At 32.9% G+C, this 18,688-nt stretch overlaps 1 pseudogene; it reads right to left on the bottom strand.

Annotated features, from left to right (window-relative positions):
* Positions 1-16,830: 16,830 nt before the first annotated feature.
* Positions 16,831-16,949, bottom strand: LOC118607016 (annotated as a pseudogene).
* Positions 16,950-18,688: the final 1,739 nt, after the last annotated feature.

Genomic DNA, 18,688 nt, shown 5'->3' with positions numbered 1-18,688 from the left:
AACACATCATTTTCTATATCTCCCTGTACCAAAAGCCTTATATAATGACATTGGCGATGCATTGCTGGAATTTTCATTGCATAAATGCCATTTAAAAAAATATCCAGTAGAGACCTTGATCTCTCATTTGCTCTTGGCTCTAGAGTGCTTTCTATTCACCCTTGAGAAGGGGATCAAGGGTCATTCTCTGGCATGAGCTGGAACATAATGTGCCCTTCAAACCAGGGATCATCCCTTCCACTTGGACCTTTTTCTGAGTGGTAGGGTGAATATGACAAGAGTTCTATTTTGCTGAGTGACATTAAGAGCATGGATGCAGGGTCTTGACTGCCTGTAGTTGAATCTTGACTCTGCCTCTTACTAGCTTTGTGAATTAGAGCAAATTCCTTAAGCTTTGTGTACTTCAGCTTTTTTTAAAATGACATCATAGGTGTATTGTGAAAATTAAATGGATTAATGTATATAAAGATCAGTGTCTGGCACATCACAAGTGCTATATATGTGTAACTATTTTTATTATTTCCATCCACATATGTGTATATCTTTATTAGGGTTTCCTAGATACTGAATAAACAGATTTATTGCCATATCTGATTGTTTTCTTGGAAAGGTATGATGGGAAATATGTGATATGAAAGGGAAAAAAATAATTATTTTGTGTGTTAAAATTGCATTTGCTGCTGATGTATCAGTTTATCAAAAATATTTATACAAACCGTAAGTATAAAAAACTTAAAAAGTGTAACAGAAATTTATTATTTTAACAAACATGTATTGTGTTCATCATGTACAAGACAACTGCTGTTACAGTGGAGGCATATCAAGATGACTCAGTTAGAAATTGTTGTCAAGGAACATAAGGAAGAGTAGGAGTGTATGATGTATAAAAGCAACCATAATATAAGGGGAGAATTGCAAGTGCTTTCTACTCCGAATTTGCAAAGAAAAGGGAGGGAGGAGTGGGGGAAAGAGAAAGAGAGAGAGAGAGAGAGACAGACAGACAGACAGACAGACAGAAACAAAAACAGAGACAGAGACAGAGATAGACAGAAAGAGGGAGAAAAGATAAATTACTTGTGACCGAGGTGTGGAATTTCTTGGAGGAAATGGCATTGATGTTAATCAAGGCACGATAATAGTAAGAGAAACCCTAAAAGATCTCCTGTATTCCAGATCTCCTGTATACTCTTTCTTATCACCATTGTGGAGTTGCAGTTCAATTTCTCCTTGGTAATCAGTATCACCTCAGCCAGCACAGAACACCCCTTTTTGCTTGTTGATTCAGAGTCATGAATCAACAGACCGAGTAGCACTCTTAACTTCCAATTGAATAGAGTCATTTTTCTGTCTTTGGTGGAAGGATTCCTCCCTTTAGAGTTAAGAACTAGTCTAGCAGAGCACAAGGTTGTAGAGATGGGGAAAAAAAAATTTCTAGTGAGTCACTTGGGATAATAGAGAATGATGTCACTCCCATTTCCACCACTTGTTCCTGAATCTGTGAATCCTGGCTATGGGAGAAACAGCATCATATATCAGATGCTGATTCAGAGCATAAACAGCTTCCTAGCTTCAAACTTGCAAGGTATTGATACCAATCTGGCAATGGCACTTCAAAAGGCCATTCCATCATTATATCGAGCCAGCTGTTTTAAGATGGTGGGGAACATGATAAAACCATGAATTCCATGAGCATGGGCCCCTTGCCACACTTCATTTGCTGTAAAGTGCTTTTCTTGATCAGATGCAATGCTGTGTGCAATACCATGACCGTGGTAAGGCGTTTTATAGGTCCATAGATGGTAATTTTGGCAAAAGCATTGCATGCAGGGAAGGCAAATATGTATCCAGAGTTATTGTTCATTCCAGTAAGAACAAAATGCTGCCTTTTCCATGATGGAAGCAGTCCAATATAATCAACTTGGCACTAGGTAGCTGACTGATCACCCCAGGGAATGGTACATCATTGAGGACTCAGTGTTGCCCTCTGCTACTCCTATGATGTTTACTTTTAAACACTTCCAGATGTTTTTGAAATGCTGATGTGATACACTGCCTTAAATTTCATTCTGAAAAAAAAGAAAGTCTTCGAATCCAGATGGTTCTCAGAGTCACTATCCATTTTCTAATTTTAAGGAAGACACTGAAGGAAGGTTATTATTTTTTTTTCAGACTATTAGATTGCTTAGTGCCTTTCATTAGTAATTCACTGGGTACGTTCTATACGAGTTATATATAATTGCACAGGAGAAGAAACTATTACAGCCAAAAGAACAGAGGTTCTCAGGACTTATTTCATTAATAATGGATAAATTAATAAATGAGACTCCTTGATATACTATTGACAAGAAAGAATTCAGAGGCTTCTCTTAAACTGAAATTCTATTGGGGAAATTTTGAACACTGGGCATGTAGGACTTGTGTATTCAAATTTATGTTAGATATCCATATACTATACAAACTAGAATGGAGCAACCCTGAGACAGCAATAATTGAATATTGCCAGTGTTCTTGGCCAGATGATTTTTCATATGTAGTTTTGAAGAATGGGGTTTATATAGGAATTTGTTTAAGCAACACTATTGGTTCGTATGATATACAACACTGTAAACATTGCAAATTTAAAATTTGAAAGGACCTAGTGATTTCTTGATCACTGGTGGCTTTCAATTAAAAGCATGAATGGAAGGGAGAAATACAAACATAATATGTACTGATTTTTAAAAAACATTTAAATTATTTTTTAAAAACCCTAGAATAAAACTGCCAACTCTTTTACTACTCTTTAAGATAACAATAAAACTGTTAATCATGTAGAGACCATAGTTGAAGGTAGATAAAATTTCCTGTTTTTTTTTTATTTTATTTGTAAAAGACAAAGAGCAAAAAATATATAAATAAATAAATAAGGAAAGGGCACGAGAAATCTTCTAAAACATAAATGTATATTGCATACCTCCTGTCGCTACTACCATTTCCTTTCTGAAGTTGAACAATCTGGAAAATGTTTTCAAGCAAAGAATTCTTTTTACTAGTCCCTTTCCCACACCATGTTCTGTTTCAATTTTGAAACTCATTTGAGCCAGAGCTGGAAATGACTGTAATTAATTTGCATATCTTAGAAAAGAGAACATAAGAAAATTAAAAATGGCCCCACACGAAAGAATATTTAAATTATCTCTTCCTAGAAATTTTCAGTGAATTTTGGAGCATGGTTTGGGACAATACTTACTCAGTATCAGTCACTAGGATATACATGATCCCCTCAACTTTCCCCCAGCTGGTTTTCATTATAGAATAATGCCTTTCATTTAATATAAGTGTCTTCCTAGAGTGGCATCTTTAAACAAACTCCCAAAGGCTACTAAATTACTAATAATTTCAACAAATGTCAAAACTAGATTTCAAGGAACTCTTTAAACTGTCCTAAAGCCAGTTTTGAATTTTACGCACACTAGTGTTCACAGAAAGAAGAAAAAAATCAGATATTTCTGCCAGGCATACTTGCTTGTTTAAATTACCTAATGATAGGCAGAAACTTTTGTTTTTATTTCCAATGTCTTTCGCTTTTTAAAGATAATGAAACTTCCTTCACAAAAATGTTAACTAATTACTGGGTAAAAATTGTATGAAAAAACAAGTAAAATGACCACAATGACTGTGATCCAAAACTTCAGAAAGCTAATGTTAATATACTGTTTAAATTATTAACATTGCTTTCTTTTTGTATATTCACTCATCATTTGAACACACAAAAGTATTTGAAATAGAAAAAAATACTTAAAATAGGGTAATTTTGAAACCGTTGTAGTGCTATGGACTCGATAAATTATATAATAATCTATTAGATACTCATCTATATTACTTAATTTAGCTTCTGAGAAAATTGTTTGATGATGATGATGAGGGTAATGATGATAGTAATTATTTCTATAGTGACTGCTACATGTCAGGCTCTATTTCAAATGATTTCTACTTACTGACCAATTTAATCATCCCAAGACTTATATTATGCCCAATTTATAAATGGAGAAACTGAAGATTATGTAACTTTTCTAGGGTAACTGAGGTGGTCTGATACAGTCTGTGTGCATTTGTCTATTATCTTATGCTACCAGATTTTATAGATATGAACCTTGCAGGACATCTTTGACTTCAATGACAATGGTTTGCTTATATAGATTTTTAAGAAAAGGAAAAGAAGAAATCTGAGCAACAGAAATAGTTGATCAAGTCTAGAAGTGCTCTGCCTTGTAAAAAAAATGTTGAAAAGTTTTATACAAAGATGCATTTCTCCTCTCAAATCAGACTATTTTGTGAATCATTCAAGCCACAAATGTCCAGCTCTGAAACAGATATAACACCTCCACAGAGTCAAGTTGTTACTAAAAACATCAAGAAAACCAGTTGCTACTCTCAACCCAACTAAATGGTTGCTCAATGTTCTCCTTTCTGATTTCTCCTATCAAAAAGGAATATAGAAAAAAAATTGAAAGAAGCTACTGACATGTGTCCTATTTGTTGTTTCTGGATAAGGCAACACTTTAACCATTTTCTTCTATACAATGCTCAAATCTTAAACTGAAGTCATGTCTTTAAAAAAATTTTAGAACACTTTTTTTTCTGACTAAATGGGTGTTTCTGAGTAGTACACTAAAACTTGGCAGGGTAACTATAAGTGGTAACTAAATCCTAACGTATTACAGGAGTCAAAGCAGTAAGTAAATGATAACATTTTTGGCTATTCTATATCATAACTTCTACTTTTTGAAGATATACTTAGTATTCTTCCTTGAATACCTGGCTGAATATTACTCCTAATTTTGAAAAATTTAAAGAATCCACACCTGTAATAGAGTGTTTTAATTGAGAGCCTCTAATCAGAGGTAAGACTTAAGCTCAGCTGATCCTTTGTAGATGTGAATCAGGTTCTGGTACATGGATTTTTAGAGAAAAGGATTTACTCAAGTGTTAAACTTCCCTTGGCCATATATCTCAAAGTTCTAGGAAATGAAAGGTTCAAGTCCAATTCAAACTTAAATTATTTATAAAATTAAGTAATTAAATATGCAATCTATAATGTGAAGTAGAAAAGTGGTTCATTCAAACTTCTCTTTTATAAAATTCAGTGTCTGAATAGAAATATACTTTCTATCTCTATGCTTAGGAAGAAGCATTGCAACAAATAGGTATGATGAATCACTAGTTTCTTAAATGCTATTATTTTACATTTCAACACAAATATATTTATTATGGTCTGTGTAACTTAAAAGTATTGTGTCATAAAACTCTAAGTCTTCATTCCTAAGAACTAAATGTCTTGCTATGTTCCTTCCATATAACCACAAGCACCTTGTTAAAAATATATACCAAATTTTAAAAGATAGGCTGTCTTGGAATAATTTTGTGTCACACCAGATTGCAGACAAATGAGTCCTTGTACATTGGTAATTTCTGGATATGAATGACATTAAAAGGAAAGTATTTATTGAGAAGGCAGACCCATTGAATTCTCAAGGCTAGTATACAGCTTACTTCAGTGTTAATGGCACTTGTGTGTTCACAGTGTTGGAGAAACAGACTTCTGTTCATTTGTTGCTTTCAGTATGGAATACCTTATACCAATAAATTAAAAAAAATTTTTTTTATTATGCCTACTTTGACATAATTCCTTAAGTGGACACTCTTTTTAACATGAAGCATATAGTTGTTTTTTGACAAAAGCAAACACAATTTACATGTTAAACCTCTACAGATAAATTTAACACTAAAACAACAACCACCAAAATAGAGCAGATTTTGCTTTTTGATTGCAGTGATTCTGTATTTACCTTCCAAAAAGAAAAGGGACAGGGATGAACAGTAATGTTTAATGTTTGGAGACTGCTGAAGCATTCATATATTTTCATTGTTTATAGTCTAGAAAAATGCATGTGTACAGAAAGTGATTCTGTTATTAAATGATGCTTTGTCCCTATCTTTACTTAGATTTAGAATATCTAAATAATGTATCTTTAGATAGCTTTAGCCCCTACTATTGCTCAAAAGAAAAAAGTGCTTAATGAATATATCTGTAGCACATAAAACCACATGGTAGCTTAGAATAGCCATGTTATCCTTCTTGGAGATGAAGTGGTTGAAATAAGAGGCATCGGAGCCTTCCGAGTGGGAACAATTTTTGCTAGTTTATTACTTTTCTTGAGCTTATATTTGTAAGATTCCAACTTTATTAATTCATACATACTGTCTTACTTACTCAAAAAAGGTTAAATTTGCTTTTATGGTCAGTTCCTGTGTATCAGTATTTTTTCAATAAAAATATTGGATTTCTATGAAAGGAAAAATAATACCTGATATAATATTATGAAACAGTACTTTGAAAGCAATTAATTCTTGAGTGTCATAAGATGTATATGCAATTATCACCAATGTCATGCAGTTTTATTTTTATTTATTTTTATACCACATAGATTAAATATAATTTTTGAAATATTTAGATATTAGATGATAATGATTATTTCTAAATTTCATATTTAAAAACTTCAAAATATTTGGAAAACCCATCAATACTAATGCAACACAGTAAAGTTAGACTTGTAAATATTTCTAATTTGTATCATAATGTTTTGGGTCCAGTGATATTCAAATTTTATTGTTTTATTAGACAAACTTTACAACTTTTCCACAATTGTACCACAATCAGATTTTAATTCAACCTAGAGGGCTAGATGGTATGAGTTATTTTAGAGTTTATGAGAAGGTTAAATTGGTTCTTCCTATAAACAATGTTAACAGACACTGTTAGGAGTAAAGAGAGTTATTTTTATGTATTAAAATACCTTGAAGCTTAACTATATAAAATATAGAACATTGGACATTAAAAAAGATTATTTTTTTTTTTTTACAAAAGATGATCAACTGGACAATATAATAACGAATTTTACTGAAATAATGATCCTTAAATACGATTTCCTTGAGATTTGGGGTTATACTCTCTATTAACAGTGGCATCATTCGATGGATAAGTCAGATACATTTTGGATCTGAAATCAATGTTTAATGGACTAGCCATGAAAAAAAATTAGTTATATGCCTAAGATAATTGAACCTTAGATAAGGCCATGTTTTTAGAAAATATTTTTTAACTTTTCTGAACATATAATCTACAGACATAAATTGTGGCATAATAAAATTTCAGGTTAATATGTTCATCAATAATTTTGGTAAAAATTACAAATTTATTAACTTGATGCAAAAAGTTATCAATGTCTCATAAAGCAATTGTTATTAAAGAGTTTGGGAGACCATTAAGCCATTAGCAGGTGATCTTTCTATAAAAGTAGCTATTCTACTTGGTTTTTACCTTTTCTAAACTCTTATAACCAATTTGCAGAAATATATTATAAAATATTTGTTATGCAATGCAATGAAATAAATTATTTTTTAGAGAGTGTGGGAAATACTTAGCCACCACCTTCTTGGGCACCATGTCAACATTTTACTATTTTTTATTACTTACCAAAGTAAAAGTGAGGAAAGAACCTATGTATACTGCTTAGTTTTGTTGATATTTAGTGGTTTTAAGAAAATGTTTGATTTAGAAAGATAGAAATTGAGACTTGAGAATTATCTTCGGGTTTTAATTATCTCAGACTTTTGTTGATATTATGAGGGTAGTATAAGAAATTGCATGTGTGTTTATGTAACTCAAAACACTACTGCACAAATAAGGGTGACATAGGAACATTTATAGAACATGCACAGGTACTCTTCTCAAAATTAACTCATTGAATCTGATCAACAACTGTAGTGATGGAAAGAGGCAATCACTCTTCTTAATGATTAACAAGGAAAAGGAACCAAGGCGATGGAGTTGATTGTGAGATTTAAAATGTATTTTTTTAAAAAAATGCCTTTTGCACTTTGTTTTCTATCAGGTTAGCCTTGAGTGACAGTCTTGGCTTTAGGTGCTCAGAAGTGACAGCCCCCAGTTTTGAATTGGAATCATTTGGGATAACACGTGAGAACCTTAGAAGAGCAGTTCTGCAAAGTCACATGTGCTCTCCACAGTGAATCATTAAGGTGTCACTATTTCAACTCTTTATCACTCTTTGACTTATCAAGAATAATTTATTCTCCTAAATGAACTATTCAATTTTACTTTTAAAAATCTGTATATTCTCTTTTTATATAGATTCTCCAAAGATGGTTATAAAGGAAGAATCACAAAATGTTTTAATTTTTCTGAATCGTTTGTATCTGAGTTATGTGACTTAGTCACACAAGAACATCTGTTAGGTTTTCAGATGGATTCGTGACTTGTCATTTTTATCTTCTAATAAAACTTTCAGTGTGACATTTGGCTCTGGACATTGAACTGACAATTTAAAATTAATCAGTGTGTACATGGCTACCTCTAATTCATTTTGGGCAAAAGGAAAGAGTACAAATCATGGCATATGAAGTGTTTAGACTTGATATAAAGGAGGCAAATGTTTCAAACTCAAATATTTCCATCAAAATATCTCTATCAAAATATGTATCAAAATATATTGTTCTTTTTTATTGATTTTTCATAGGGTGGGTCTGAAGAATAAAGCATTACAGTTAAATTATTCACTGTTTTATTTCTTTCCTAAAAACCCTTATGTGTGACAGGAACTAACTAGAGTAATCAGAGGAACTTTGTAAATTATATCATTGTCTAATCACTATCTGTTTATCACTAGCTATACTCCTGAAACGAATATAAAAAAATATTTAAAAAGGAAATGAAAACACACACACACAAAAACAAAAACAAAATGTGAGGTAAAATGAAAAAAGAAAAATTAAATTGCATCAAGCCACATCTGGGTACAACTGTGTGTTACTATTGTAGGGACACAGCTCTTGTAAAATATATTCATCTTGGCCAGTTACTTAATTTTTTAATTGTGTTATTCATATCTATTTACATAAATGGAAAAATAATCTACCTCTCCTAGAACTATTCTTTATATCAAAATATTATAATAGCATTTTTCAACTTTTGTAAAACAGAATTATACTATACAACTGTTTGTTTCAGTTACAGGTCTAATTTGTAAATCTCTGACATATTTATGATGCTTAATGTATAAATCACAGGAAGGTTTACTAAAACATCTTCCATTGATTTTAATGTAAGTTATTTTATGTTTTGTTTTAGATGATCTCCAATTATAAATTCATTTGTAAGTTTTGTCTTATAAAACAATTTAATCACAGCATTTAACTTAATTCAGAGTTCAACTAAGTTCATTCTATAAATGGTATAGGAAAAAACATATTGACATAACAATTACAACTTTTGCACTAGATTTTTAGGACTTATCCTTAAAAAAAATCCTAAAACTTTATAGGTGTAGAAAATGTGAGCTACTAAGAAATTCTCCTGGATCTTGAAAATACAAAAAAAAGAAAAAGAAAAACCTTTCTATATTTGACCGTTATGTAAAATCTCAACAAATGAGTGTGGCATTTAGAAGAGAGATGGCATCAGCAAATCAATCTCATTTTTAGTCTTGCCATAGTAAAGAAAGCAGAATTACAAACACATATAGCTGTACTACAACGAAAAAAGAAGGGAAAAGTTTTTTTCTTCTGCATTCACAGATCTACCCAATTCTAAATGACTCAAAAGAAAAAGAAAAAGAAAAGAAAAGAAAAAGAAAAGAAAAAGAAAAAGAAAAAGAAAGAAAAGCCTCATGGTAATTTTAGTTTGCTGATCATAGTTTTAACTGCAGAGTGGTGGAAGGGTGTGGGGCCTGGGGGGTGGAGAGCATCTTGTGGTTGCCTTTACCACAGTCCGCTTGGGGGGGCAGGGATGGGGGAGGGTGAGACTGTACAGAGACCCTGGAAGCTAGCCAGTCTTGGCCATTAATTAACTTGAATGACTACATTACAGAATTTGTGATGTACAAAGTACTTCGAATTTCTGAGAAAGACTTCAAACTAAAATCTGTAGTTTTCCAATCAGCTCTTCAAATATTTGCATTTATAGGCATTTCAACCCTATGATAGGGGGCCATTTTCTAAAAATTGAAAGTTGTTTGGTGTTAGTGAAACTGCAATTCATAGTGAAGACCAGAGAATGCATAGTTTAAAATGACTGAAAAGAGAAATGAAAGAATTCAACCTCCGACCTTACCCAGATTGAGTGGATATTATCTTATAAGAAAGGAAATGGCTTTACAGATGACTTTGAAACACACTGGATTATAGAGTGCCTGATAAAATTCCTATGTAGGTAAATGATGTAAAGCGAGTGATCATGGTGACTGATTTTCCTGTTCATCATTGAAGGAAGGTCTCCCTGAGTTGAAACGAAATCATCTGAGAGCAGAGGGTAATGGTCTTGCTATAAGACAACAGAATTCAATGTGGTGCTGATGATAAAAAAAAATGTAAAATGGACTTAATATCTCAAATGGAATGAATCGCATGATTTTAATTATTTTGTATATATTAGAGCCTATGAGTATAAATGGTCTCTATAGACAAGCTGATTAGAATATGAAAGAACAATTCAAGAAATCTAAAACTATTAAACTATTGATTGATTGATGTGACTTGTGAAACTTGAAATATGTTAAACTGTCAAAGTCAAAACCACTTTGGAGGCCTCTAACTGTAAAAGTCACCAAGACAAAGGTTCAACGATATGTGAACTGAGTTCTCTAAGGTATATTGTTATGAGAAAAAATCAAGAGACAAAAAAATAAAGTATGATGCCACTTACATTTAAAAAACATAAATGTAAAAAAGTATATATTTCAAGACCTGATTACTAGATAGACTTATTCTAATGGTTATTGTTTTGGTTAATTGGCTTGTAATCAAAAGCTTACCAAATAGTTCTTTTAAAAATGTCTTACCTTTTTTTTACACTTGCGTAATTCTATAATGGAGGGTCTTTGTAAATAGGTGTCTCTTTATACATGACTGTTCTTTAGCCTATAGATCAGTACCAATGGGGAGAAAAAGGTTTAATTCTTTGTTTAGATGCAGATTTTAAATATTTAATGGCAAAATACTTGATTAATGTGCAGTTTGTATCTTTATTGGAAAAGGAATCTCAGGGAAAAATAATGGAAACTAAGGGAATAGTTCAAGACTCTGAATGTAATGTTCTGCTAGCAATGCTGGGAGTTACAGCGTGATGGTGGAACCTACTTCCAGGGGCCATGTTTTGGGACCATTGGTGTGAGAAAGGCAAAGAGGGTGAGAATTTTGAAGATTAGTTTTCTCATGTACAAAAACATTATAGTTCTTAAACATGATTTTTATTTTCTATTTATTCCATAAATTTTTATTGAATATTTACTATGTACCAAGAAATTCATAAGCAATATAATCCAAAGACATTTCAGACATATGATGTGTCTTTGAAGTAACTTTCCTTTTGAGGAGGAATAAGTAATTATATTCAATTTAATTAGTATAATGGTAGCTGTATGAACAAAGTAATAATTGATCACATAAAGCAGCTTGAAGGAGGTGAGTGCATTTTGGAAAATAAAGTAGAAGAGCGGATTGTACATCTCCAGAAAGTGAGGGAAAGAGTGAGGTGAGGATCAATGGGAGAGGAGTCTGGTGAGATACAAGTCTAAAAGATATAAAGGCTGGGGTGACAGTCTTCATTTAAAAAGAGATTTAATGGGCCCTATAGGCAATGGGAAACCATTAGAGAATTTTAACTTTAAGTGGCATGATCAGAACTTTGTTTTGGGAAAACTGCTCCTATAGCAGTGTGGATGATGTGTGGGAGCTGGTAACAGGGAATTCTGTTAGGAGGTTATGAAAGATGATGAGGGTCTTTACTAGGCCAGATGGAGAGGAGCTGGAAAAATGAAAACTTAAGAGTCAAATTTTGCAACAGACATAATGATTTAACTATCAATTATAGAGTAGGGTCAACAGTAGAGATAATACAGGAGGCTCCATGGTTTTTATCAAGGGAATTGGATGGATAAAGGTGACTAACTTCTTATGTGTATGAAAAGCAAACTCTTCAGACATGTATACCATCTTCTGTTTTCTCCAGTTAGGATTATATCTCAAAACTATTTTGGAGCAGGATGTATTCTTGGGAAAATTTACTCTGATATATGTTTGGAAGACAGTTGTTAAAAAATTACAGGCAAGTTATCGCAACTACATTGTAGTTTATCAACTTTCACCAATACACAGAACAACTCTCTGTCTCTCTGTCTCTCTTGCTTTCTCTCACTCTTGCTCTCTCACTCTCATTTTCTCTCACTCTCTGGGAAACATAGCTAGCAATACATAGTGGCACTATGCCTTTGTGTCAGGAAAAATACATTTTCCCTGTTAAGGATTTTAGTTGCCTTATGCGTCCTTAAGATGCTTTTGGGAGAATAGAGCTGTGTAAACCTTATATTATTCCATTACAAATTATGAGTCAACAGGGCAGAATGTATTCTACAATTTATGGCTTCCTGTGAACATTAAAACAAATCTCCCAGGTCAGGGTTTTGGTGGTGGAGTGTGGGAATTTTCCGTGCCTTTAGCATTGAAGTCGATGACTTTTAATCCAAGTTATCAGTTCAAAATGAATGGGGGCCATTTGCTATTCATTTTGTGAAGTGTAGACAGTGGTTTGATAAATGAATGAGACTTTGGATAATTTGAGCAAAACCTTTTTCTTCGTAACACCTTTTGCACTACAGAGACTAAAGAGAATGACATTTCAGATAAAGGAAAAATGTGCTTGTGAAATCTATTGATGAAAAATTCGGGTATATTCTGGATCTAAATCTCTATTCATACTCAATTTAGGGAGGGGAAGAATGAATCTGTAAATCATGTAGGTTTAGGAAAGGGGGAAGGAAATGAAACAAAAGAAAGCCAGACAGAATGCTATATAGTCAGTATAGCTCTTTGTTTACTGATCATAGATTTCCACAGGAAACCAATATTTTAAATATGTCAAATTTATAGAAAAGGATTAGAACACACACACACACACACACACACACACACACACACACACTACATTGACCCTATAGTCACCAAATATTAAAAGGAAAGATATAAGAGAAAGCTAGGAAAACTGGAATATGATTTACTGGGTTTTTTTTGCACAGGAAATATTTTATTTTGAACACTAAAAAAAATATGTCCAAAGAATCATTATTCCAGGCAACACCTATAGAATAAATGTATTTAGAGATCCTCATTAGAGTCAATTTGCATAGATGTTATGAGGAACTTTGGACTCTAAATGTGTCCCTAGGATTTTATTTGCAGAAGTGAAGTGAATTATGAAGAGGTGTTTCTCAAGCCTCTTAAATTCTGAATTCCAGACTGTATCTGGAAGAACCATAAGCTGTACTTACACACACTCTGGGAGAACATCAACATAGAGTATGGAATTTTACCCATAGTCAAGGGAAAGACAGGACTTGAACACTGACTTGGGGAATGAGAAAACAGTGCTTGCTTCCCTAGTATGGTAATAAAGGATTTGGCTAAGTTCAGCTTTCTAGCATAACTATTTTATCCTGTAAAGGATTAGGTGGATTCAATGGAGTCATGACTCCAAGCAACATTTTAGGACAGAATATCCCAAATTTACTTGACTGCCAAAACACATTTAAGTTATATTAATAGAACACTAACAGGAAGTCATAAGATACATTATATACCTTGAACAAAGAAGACCTCAAAAATGGTTTCATATCTGATTTAAAAGCTGCAAAAATAACCAAAACGTGTTCATATGAATACTTTAACTTTGTAATATCCCCAAACAAATCAGATAATTTATTTTATTTCATTAATAACAAGAAAGCATTTGAAGCTTAAGTAAACTACAAAAATATATTTTCTCTACCAGTACATTAAAAAATCTTTGTAGCATATTCACTTAATATTGCTATGTAATGTGAAAATCTTATTTATATAAATGCTGTGCAGCAAAAGAAAATAATTGGAATTATGTTTTTTACAATATTGGGGTAACTTTAGATTAACTGTTACAAGAATCACTAATTACTTATCTGTTCAAAGAAAGGAAAAATCGAGATTCATTATTTTCATTTTGAAATATTTTGATTTTTTTGCACGCTTACTTGTTTTATTCAGACAGTTTGAAAACCACATGACTCATTAAAAAAAAATACTCTCCCTTTCGATTATTGCTCATAGCAAATGAGATCACGTGGCATAAAATTTTATTTGACAATATTTAATAAAACTATACAGTATTTTTTCAGTCTTAAAATGTTTATATAGATTAATGATCATCAGATTGACAATAACATCAACCTGATAGTTAAGTGGTAGATACTGCATCACTGTATAGATTTAAAAGTCATAATGTGATCCTTCTTATAACTCCTGGGGGTACTTGAATGCATTTCTTAAAAAAACAGAAATTTGCATGACGATTATAGTTCTTTATACATTTATTCAATGTTTTCATATGTTAAATTCATATATAAAATTAAATGCAGAAACAGTAATACTGCTGGCTCTGTGGTGTGTGTATGTGTGTGTGTGTGTGTGTGTGTGTGTGTGTGTCCTAAGGAACAGTTTGAGAATAGTTGTTAGTAGTGGTTTTAGAGAGCAATATAAAACTGTCTATTATTCAGTCAATTAAAGAAGGATTCAAGGGTGCTATATAAAACAAGAGTCAGATAGATCCTTTGGGAATAAACACTAGAAGATGCTACTATATAGTGAAGGCCCATCTACCTATTGGTGCTACCTTTATTAAGGGTTGCAGCTGAAAGCCATTCTAAAGACAGAAGCAGCCACCACAACAGAGGGGTGGTTCTTGGGGATTTTGCACTAGGTATAGCTTTTGGGGGCATAAGGTAGAATTGTGGAGGGGCTCTGAACTTCTTTCTTGAACCATGATGAAACCCAAAGGAGAGGTCCAATTAACATTTGAGTGGTATGATGACATCAAGAGAGGAAAAAGTGGAAGTGATGATAACAGTAATGATGATGATGATGATGAGGAGGATTTGATTGCTTCTTATTGAGGTAAAGAATAAACATTTCACATTAGGAGATTCAGTGTGGGTAAAAGCCCAGTAAACTCTAGGTTAGAACCTAATTTCTTTCTGGCAATAATAACTTTGCCCTGAGGTTCCTGCTCAGGTGGTACAGCCTGGTAGAAAAAAAAAGAGTTAATATTTACATAAACCAATAATAAATTTAATAGCAGGATATAGGTTGACTCAATGGATCCTCCAGGATTAGAATATGTAAGTGGAATTAGTAATTTGAGTTCAAGCTGAGAACAACCATTGATTTAGTACCGAAATTAGCCTTCAGGTTTTAGTCATCCTATCCCTGGCTCTTTAAGCCTGAGGAGGCCACCTAGGGAAAAGTCCTGCTGGTTCCGAAGAACAGCTGCTAATTGAAATTATATTCTAAGCACTCCCACTTTCCTCACCTGATTCCATGGCTCCCAAATCTAATACTAAGTTTCTCATCAAACTGACCTCTGAGGGCACTGCTTCTGGTTTCTGATGTCATTGCTTAAAAACCCTTTTGAACTCCTCTTCTAGCTTTTTGTACCTTACTTTTCTCATATGGCTTTTGGCTCTCTCGCCTCTCCTGATTTGGGGTGGAGCACAGCTTCTCCGAAGCTAACCTTGCTCCCTGGCCACCTAATGAGTGTCCAGATGGTTTATCTTCAGCTCTAGTAAGCAGGGAGTTAGAAAGTCATACAATATTTTATTCAGCATAGTTTAAAGTCATCTCAATAATGAAAACTAAACAAATGAAAATTCGATCATTTGTGGAAATCCCTGTAAAACAGCTAAACAATATATGTGATCAATTTGAAAATCTGGGAGATTACTATAGATACTGCTCATTATATTACATATTTGCTGTTATTGAAATAATCTATACTCAGACTGTTTAATTGTTAAGCAATAATATTGCACCATATTGTTTTAACCTTAGGATTCTGATATACTTTTTAAGTATTTTGTAAGAAAAAATAATAGATGAGAATGAAATTAATAGCTTTGGCTAAATGACTAAGGAAGACAATATTCTCTGGTAGGGACAGGAGAAAGTCTACTCATTGTGGCTGGTTAAACTCAAAGGTTAGATGACTGATAACAGGGCATTGTGTGGAGGCTTTTGCATTTCAGCTTCATGTTATCAAACTCTCTAAATTACACCAATATACAGCTGATAAGGAACCTTAATGGACCTTTCATATCTGTATGGTTACTAGGATATATACCATGTATGGTTATGAGATCGTTACCTATAAGACTTCATTCTGATAACTTAACTTCCTGTCAAGTGATGTTTTGCAGAAACTGCTTCTACCTTCTCATCTCTTTCACTACAAGATTTTCCATACAAAAAGTCATATTTTAAAAAACCACAATTTTTAAAACTTTTGGGTTACTTTAATGGAGGTTATATGTTATATTGGCTACTTTTACAGATTTTGCATATATACACATATATACATATTTGTAATACTATGAGAGGTTTTATACATATGCACACATATGTGTATAAATATCTACACACATATATGTACATATAAATGTGTACGTATTGATTTATCCAGCATTGAGGCTTTTCAGAAAAGTTAGGATAAAGGCTGCAAGGGCTCACATGTGAACCAAGCATTACCTTTAGAATGAATAACAAGTGTATCTTGAACATAGTTTGTAGTGCTGTTTTTCTTTTCTTTTCTTTTCTTTTTTTTTCTTTTTTTAGGCAAGGCTACCCTAGGTTGACCTCACAGATTGCAAGGACCTTGTCAGTTTACAATCTCTTAGTTTTTTAAAAAATTATTTTACCGATATAGCACACCTAATCTTCCTAGGTGGTCTCCCATCCAGGTACTAGCCAGGCCTGACTCTGCTTAGCTTCCAAGATCAGATGGGATTAGGCTTGTTCAGGGTGGCATGGCCATAGACCTGTAGTGCTGTCTTTTCAAATGTGTGCAAAAGTGTTTGTTGTTATAAAACATGCATTCTATTAAAATGGTTACTGGATTAATTATAGCTTTCTTATCATTGTCCTTTTTTGTAATCAATAAGTAATGTACTATAAAATCTATTATCTTGTGGGTATAGATCTTTTAAATTTTTTTGCCCTTAAAATGGGGTCATAGTACTTGAAGCACTTGGGAACAATTGCTGTACGGTTCAGATATCCAAAAGAAACTTGTCCTTAGTACTGGAAAAATTTATGAACTATTTACATATAATAAATTGAGAAATCTGCTATTTTTTTGTCTTTAAATGTCTATAAAGAAAACATTTAGCTTTATAATGTTGGTATGTCCCATGACCTCTAAAGCCAAGTTGAAATAATTCATCCCCCCAACAAAAAATCTTACAGAGTAAATACACAAATCAAGGGAAAATACAATTAAAATTTTAGCTTCTATTGAGTTACTTTAGAAATAAATGTTGGCTAAGAAACTAGTGAATTAGAAGAAGCTGCTGGTCTGGACGTCCAAAGAAAAAATTATTATATTAAAAATTAATTTCTAAAACATTTGTTTCTCATCTGGCATCAAATAAGTTTAATTGCAAGTTGTTTTATGTCATTTTCTCTTTGGGGATATGTTTTCAAAAAGATACGCAGGAGGCTTATATGTATACACATCTCATTATTTCTCAGTGGGATTCATGTTTGTGCCACCTACTCGTGATTGAAAGTGCATACTCTAATGTATCTGATTTACTTGTACTGAGCTTTTATAACAACATAATTCTTATTTTGCTACATGGTTCTGTAGGCTGATTCAAAATGAAATTCCAAATTGCCGAAAAACAAACCCAACCAAAAACCCTTAATGACTCTCAACAGTTTCTTTGACATATTTAAGCAAAATATTCTGTTGCCTTCAACAAAAAGGCACAAAATTTGGGGTTTGGGTTCGAATTACATTTGGCCAGCAGCTGTTTATAAAACTGAGCAGCAAACAGTTCAATAAAAACAGATTATATGTGGATTCTATTTCTTTCCTGGACAACCTGTCTTGTAAATATTTGCTTTTATCATCAGCATATGAGAGAAAAGCATTAGCCTCTCTCCATAATTTAGAAATGGCTTAAGAGAAATTGTAAAATAATCATGCAGGGACCCCTTCCCCCCTCCAAAAAAAAAAAATGCCCCTTTGGTTTATTTTATTATTGTCATTAAAAAAATATTAAAAATTTACTACATTTAGCATTTAAAAGAATCTTGTTTAGGCCCTTTCTTAAAGTGCTGAGCAGAAGGCAAAATAAATTCATCTTCAGGTTCATGAGGTTATAGGTCTCTATTGAATATATTTAATTGAGACCTTAACTTTGACTAAGAGCAAAGAGTATCTGAAAATATGTATAATGCCATGATTCTGGAAAAATGGGGGTTTTTGAACTGTAGACAAGGACAGCAACACTGAATCATATTTCCTGGGATTTTCTGATTGCAATTAAAACATGTCCGTGTCTTCCTGCTACTCTTGGGGTTTTGTCCTTAATAGAGTTTACAAGGCTGAGAAGATTTGGCCCCTTCTCAGCTCTTCTCACTCATCTCCATGTGTACCCTTACTGCTCTTTACCCTTCACCCATGTGGGCTTTCTTCTGGTTCCCTTTCCTGCTAGAGCTGCCTCTCAATGTAGGACTAGTGTACAGGCTGTGCCTTCCATTGGGAAGGCCT

This window comes from Rousettus aegyptiacus, unplaced genomic scaffold (genome assembly GCF_014176215.1).
Source record: "Rousettus aegyptiacus isolate mRouAeg1 unplaced genomic scaffold, mRouAeg1.p scaffold_m13_p_8, whole genome shotgun sequence".
NCBI classification, from domain to species: domain Eukaryota; kingdom Metazoa; phylum Chordata; class Mammalia; order Chiroptera; family Pteropodidae; genus Rousettus; species Rousettus aegyptiacus.
The sequence above is the reverse complement of the archived record's forward strand: the minus strand, read 5'-3'. Positions and strand labels throughout refer to the sequence as shown.